This window comes from Myotis myotis, unplaced genomic scaffold (genome assembly GCF_014108235.1).
Source record: "Myotis myotis isolate mMyoMyo1 unplaced genomic scaffold, mMyoMyo1.p scaffold_m19_p_5, whole genome shotgun sequence".
NCBI lineage: Eukaryota > Metazoa > Chordata > Mammalia > Chiroptera > Vespertilionidae > Myotis > Myotis myotis.
In genome coordinates this window covers 69959349-69964702 of record NW_023416357.1, presented here as the reverse complement: position 1 = coordinate 69964702, position 5354 = coordinate 69959349, and the positions used below count along the sequence as shown (strand labels likewise).

General features: G+C 40.8%; 1 pseudogene; it reads left to right on the top strand.

The window, feature by feature from the left end:
* Positions 1-848: 848 nt before the first annotated feature.
* Positions 849-4194, top strand: LOC118656520 (annotated as a pseudogene).
* The last annotated feature ends 1160 nt before the right edge of the window (positions 4195-5354 follow it).

Below are 5354 nucleotides of genomic sequence, written 5' to 3'. Positions count from 1 at the left end.
TCTGCAAAATCTCTCCTGTCATCCCATATCCTCAGAGGTAAGTATATGAGCCAAGAATTTGGCTCCTACTTGTGCTCAATAATGCTACCTAAGCACATGCTACACATTATCTCATATAATCCTCACAAAATACCAATGAAGAAAGCACTATTAGTCATCCCACTATATGGATGAGGAAAGCGAGTCATCTGTACAATTAAGTCACTTGTCTATTTTATAGGCTATTAAATGAGGGAACCAATGTTCAGACCCTAATCACATCATTGTAGCACCACCTCAGGACTTCTTGGAGATGTCCCTAATCCAGTAATTTGGCCAACTTGCATTTTGCATGTAATTTGCATATAAATTCCATCACCTCACATAAGCCATCACCCCTTAAAGATAGAAATCTTTTCCCAGTACCCTATATGTAATAAATGAGATAGTTCATTGTAGTGTATTCTCCCTCCATCAAATATTTCTAGCTTTTTTCAGCACATGGAGCAACTGTACCTTGCAGTTCCTTTGTATTGGCATTGGCATGACCACGTGGCTGGTTGTGCCCAATGAAACATGATCAAAAGTGACTTTTCCCCCCCGGGTAGGTGTGTTAAAAAGCAGAGTACAATTCACTGCTGTCTCTTCCCCTTTGCGCTGGCTTTCCTTGGAGGTCCAGACAGATGCCATCCTAAGAGCTTGGATCCTAGAGAGAAGACATAGAGTAGAGTGCCCAGCAGACCTATGCTAGGCCTGAGAGAAAACAGAGTTTTGTGATCATATTCACTTAGATTTTGGGGGGAGGTGTTACTGCAACACAACTAGCCTATCTAACAACCGTGTGCAACTGATATCGGAGGAGGATCATGATGCGGGTAAGTAAAAATCAGAACTCATCAATAACACTGAGAAAGGTCAGAAAATATCGACAAGAAAGGTGGTAAAGCAAAGAAGCTTTTCACCCGGGAGGATCTGATCCTTGCGATGCAGGGGCTGGATCATAAGGACCTTCCAGCAAGGTCAGTTTGGATTCAAACTCCTTCCACACAACTTGTATGTATCACAATTCTCCTGTTTAAAGCACACATTACTTTTCTGTTTTTCCTTCATCCAAGAGACTACTCTGCAGTCCACTCTTACCCTTGTTCTTTTTCCCTTTGATGTGTCCCTACTCTTCAGTTTTTAAGAGTCCCCAAGTATGGACAATAAACTTTCTCATCACAGAGACTACACCCAGAGCAGCCTTCTCCATATATCACAGTTCAATTTCCAGGCTCTCTAGCTGCAAAAAAAGAAAAAGTGCCAGGTACTCAGCCCCAGTGGAACCAAGGACAGCAGTTGCTTTGGGTAACTGCATTTTCTCACTTAAACAAGTGGAGATGATTTACTTCCATTTCAACCTCTGCTGAAAAATACACTGACTTCCATAGTTAAACTTACAGTTTACAGTTAATATAATGTAACTACTGTTTCCCTACAGGTCAAAGGTCTCCAGATCATTACTGTAAATCCTTTAATACTAAATGTAACATAGCAATAGCTGAAAATAGTATAGGAAACTATCTGAAAATTTATTTATTTCATGGCATTCCTCAAAGAGTAAAGATAAAAACTCAGACACTGAATATTTCTTTTACTAATTTACAGATCAGAGAGTATGTAAAATCAATAATAAAAATATGTCTACAGAAGAGCCTTCATTTTAAAAGTTCTAATTAAGTGAGGTTATCTTGTATTAATGTTGAAATAGGTATTCCGTTAGGCTAATCAGAATATGTATGGAACTCTCTAATAATGAGTTATAAGGCCATTTCTAAAGGAAATATGTGTGCTGATTAGACATTTAAGAAGACTGAAGAAATCCATATCACAATTAAGCTGCTGCAGATTTTCCATGTGTGGGTGAGTGGTAAAGGGAAGAAGAGGAAGCCAGGAGAGATTCCTGGGGAGAAACAATAAATGACTTTGAAAGTACACTCCACGGGCAAGAATGTGAGTGCCTTTGTCTTTCTATTGCTTAGACCCAGAGCTGATACAAAATCTTCTAAGTTAAGGGTCAGAACAAACTAGGAACAGTTGCACTTGCTACTAACCAATTTAATTTGGACTATCTCAGCCAGCCTTATTGAATTCTCTCCGAGCCCCCAGAGGCAAAAAAGGTACTGCTGTACTTAGCTCTTCAATAAGGTTTCCTTTCAGGCCTCGCTGGTTGTACATTCAGCAGCATCTAGTTTAAACATATTAAGCAATCAATTTAAACTTGTTATTGTCATTGGGCTTTGAAAATTTAATAAGCAATTACCTGAACACATTCCTTTATGTTTTTTAATTTCTACTGAGATGTTGTTTCATTTCAGGCCTAAAGCAATCATGCCCTCCAGAATGTTTATTAAATGAGTCTGTAATGCAAACCTTTTCCTTAACTGTATTTTCTTAGAGTGATTTATGAATCTGAATAAAGCACTATCTTTATGAGGAGGGAGCCAAGAATAAGTGAAAATTTCAATGATCTGACATGAATGAATAGTACACTTATCTTTTTGATGTGGAAGAAACCAGTGGGTCTCCCTTAATACAGGAATGCCTTTCCTACAGATTAAATCTAAAATGCTTTGTCATCCTTCTATTTTCAGAGGCACTGCTACAGAATTTAATATATATCATATATATCATATAAATGTATCATATAACATATATATATATATATATCATATATACACACAGTCATATACATCTTTGCTGTTTTTGACCCTACCACACATAAAAAGACTTCATTTGGAGAAGTCTTTGCTTACAAAAGTATCACAGAAAATAATTCTGAAAATGTAAGTAGCAGGTTCATTTTATCTAATATTTGCTTTCCTCTTGTTTAGAAAAGGGATTGGCAGACTTTCTCTGCAGAGGGCCAGCTGGTAAATATTTTAGGGTATGCGGCCATATGATCCCTATCTTAACTACTCGACTCCACTGGATGACTACAAAAGCAGCCATAAATGACACATAAATGCGTGGGTGGGGCTTTGTTCCGATAAAACTATATTTACAACAACAAATGGCAGGTGGACTCAGCTCACTGCCATAGGTTGCTAACCTCTGGCCTAGAATATTCAATCGAACAAATATTTTTCTGTGTGTCTTGGGCTGCAGGTCCAGGTTTCTCTATGACATAGGGCAAGTCATTTAATCTCCAGTGAGAGACTTCTGATACATAAATGGAGATGGAGTACCTTACTCACAGCATCCGGTTCTACCCATTCTCAGTTGCCTGCCCAAGATGCCCTAGGGCAGTGGTCGGCAGACTGCGGCTCGCAAGCCACATGTGGCTCTTTGGCCCCTTGAGTGTGGCTCTTCCACAAAATACCAACTTCTGTGTATGGGCCACGAAGTATCAATCGCACTGTACATGTGTGCCCGCATGTGATATTTTGTGGAAGAGCCACACTCAAGGGGCCAAAGAGCCACATGTGTCTCGGAAGCCGCAGTTTGCCGACCACTGCCCTAGGGCCCTGCATGGCGCCATTTCCACTCCAACAAGACAAAAGAAACTATCCTGAACCAGGAGAAACCTGCCAAACTGCAGGCACATGTGTGCCTTGGTGGGAGAGGGACTGCTCGAACAAAGTGGTTCCCAGAACAGCAGCAGCTGCAGCAGCAATCAACTGCAATTCTCCTTTAAGATGTTAAGGATAAAAATTACCTCTGGTTTTGAAGAGGTAAATTTGTTCACAAACCAAGAAACAGTGATCCCCTTTAACAACTCTAAAGTTCAGGCATCTCTGGCAGCAAACACTCTCACCATTACTGCCACAGATGCTACTACCCAGCACCACAGACCAGCGTGGGGCAGACAGTCTGGCCAGTGTAAGTAGAATGGCAATGCTCTGCCCAGTCTCTGATGGAAAAGCTGCACTTACTACCAGAGAGGAGGATGATGAAGTCCCAGTTCCTGGGGTTAATTTTGATGAAGCTTCCATGAATGAAGCAACTGAACTGAGTCAACGTCTAGAAAAGATAAAACTTGACAAAGATACTGGTAGCTGCTATTTTCTAGTATCACTGCATCTTCTCGTTCTGTTCATGGATTTGATAAAATCTACATTTCCAATATTGTTAAGCCCAAGCTCCTTGGACACTGTAGACCTTTACAGGTCTTGCTCATACACAAATCATTCTTTGCAGCTAAGTAAGTTGAAGAAGCCTAGGGATAAAGTTTGAGGTTAATAAAGTTCTTTATCTAGGTGGGGGAAAAAACACAGACACTGCCTGTAAAACAACTATAAATGCTAAAGAATTATGCATGTTGATGGGATTGTTATTTATGTACAAATCCCACCGATCCTTTAAGACCAACCTCAAATTATAGAGAGTCTACAAACTTTTTCTGCCCATTCAATTTCAGTGATAGCCTGTTATTATAAATTAGAGGTCTGGTGCACAAATTCATGCACCAGTGGGGTCCCTCAGCCTGGCCTGCAGGATTGGGCTGAAACCAGCTCTCTGACATCCCTCGAGGGATCCCGGATTGTGAGAGGGTGCAGGCCAGGCCGAGGGACCCCACCGGTGCACAATCAGGGCCTGGGAGGGACATGGGAAGTTTGCCAGCCAGGGAGGAACTGTGGGAGGACTCCAGGGCATGTCTGGCCCATCTCACTCAGTCCGGATAGACCAGACCCCAGCAACAAGTTAACCTACCAGTTGGAGTGTCTGCCCCCTGGTGGTCAGTGCATGTCATAGCGAGCAGTTGAGCGGCCTTAGCATATCATTAGTATATTACACTTTGATTTGTTGAACAGCCAACTGGATGACCGACACTTAGCATATTAGGCTTTTATTATATAGGATTCTAATCATTCACTGCAATTGTACCACTGAGGCAATTCTTAATTCTAAGTCATTTACTTTTAATATGTCACTAGAGGCCGGGTGCATGAATTCATGCATGGGTGGGGTCCAGCCGGCCAGGGGGAGGGGCCATGGGTGGTTGGCCAGCCAGACCCTCCCCCTGGTCGAACTCCCTGTTGAACTCCAGGTTGAACTCCCAGTCGAGGGGACAATTTGCATATTAGCCTTTTATTATATAGGATTGTTTTATTATTTAATAGTTTAAATGTATATAACTGTTTACTCAAGTGGACTCAAAATACCTGGGTGATATATACTGTGTGTGTGCGGGAGTATGTCCCACTGTTTGAAAGACTGTGCCAAACATATAGTAAGGTTATTAAATATTTATTAATAACAAATAAAAGGATTAACTGAGGACAGAGAGAAAAGAATCAAATGTAATCTTAAATAATGGAACACATATAGCATGCCAAATTAATTTTACATTTACTCTTCATTATTGAACAATATATAACAAGCTAAATCATTAT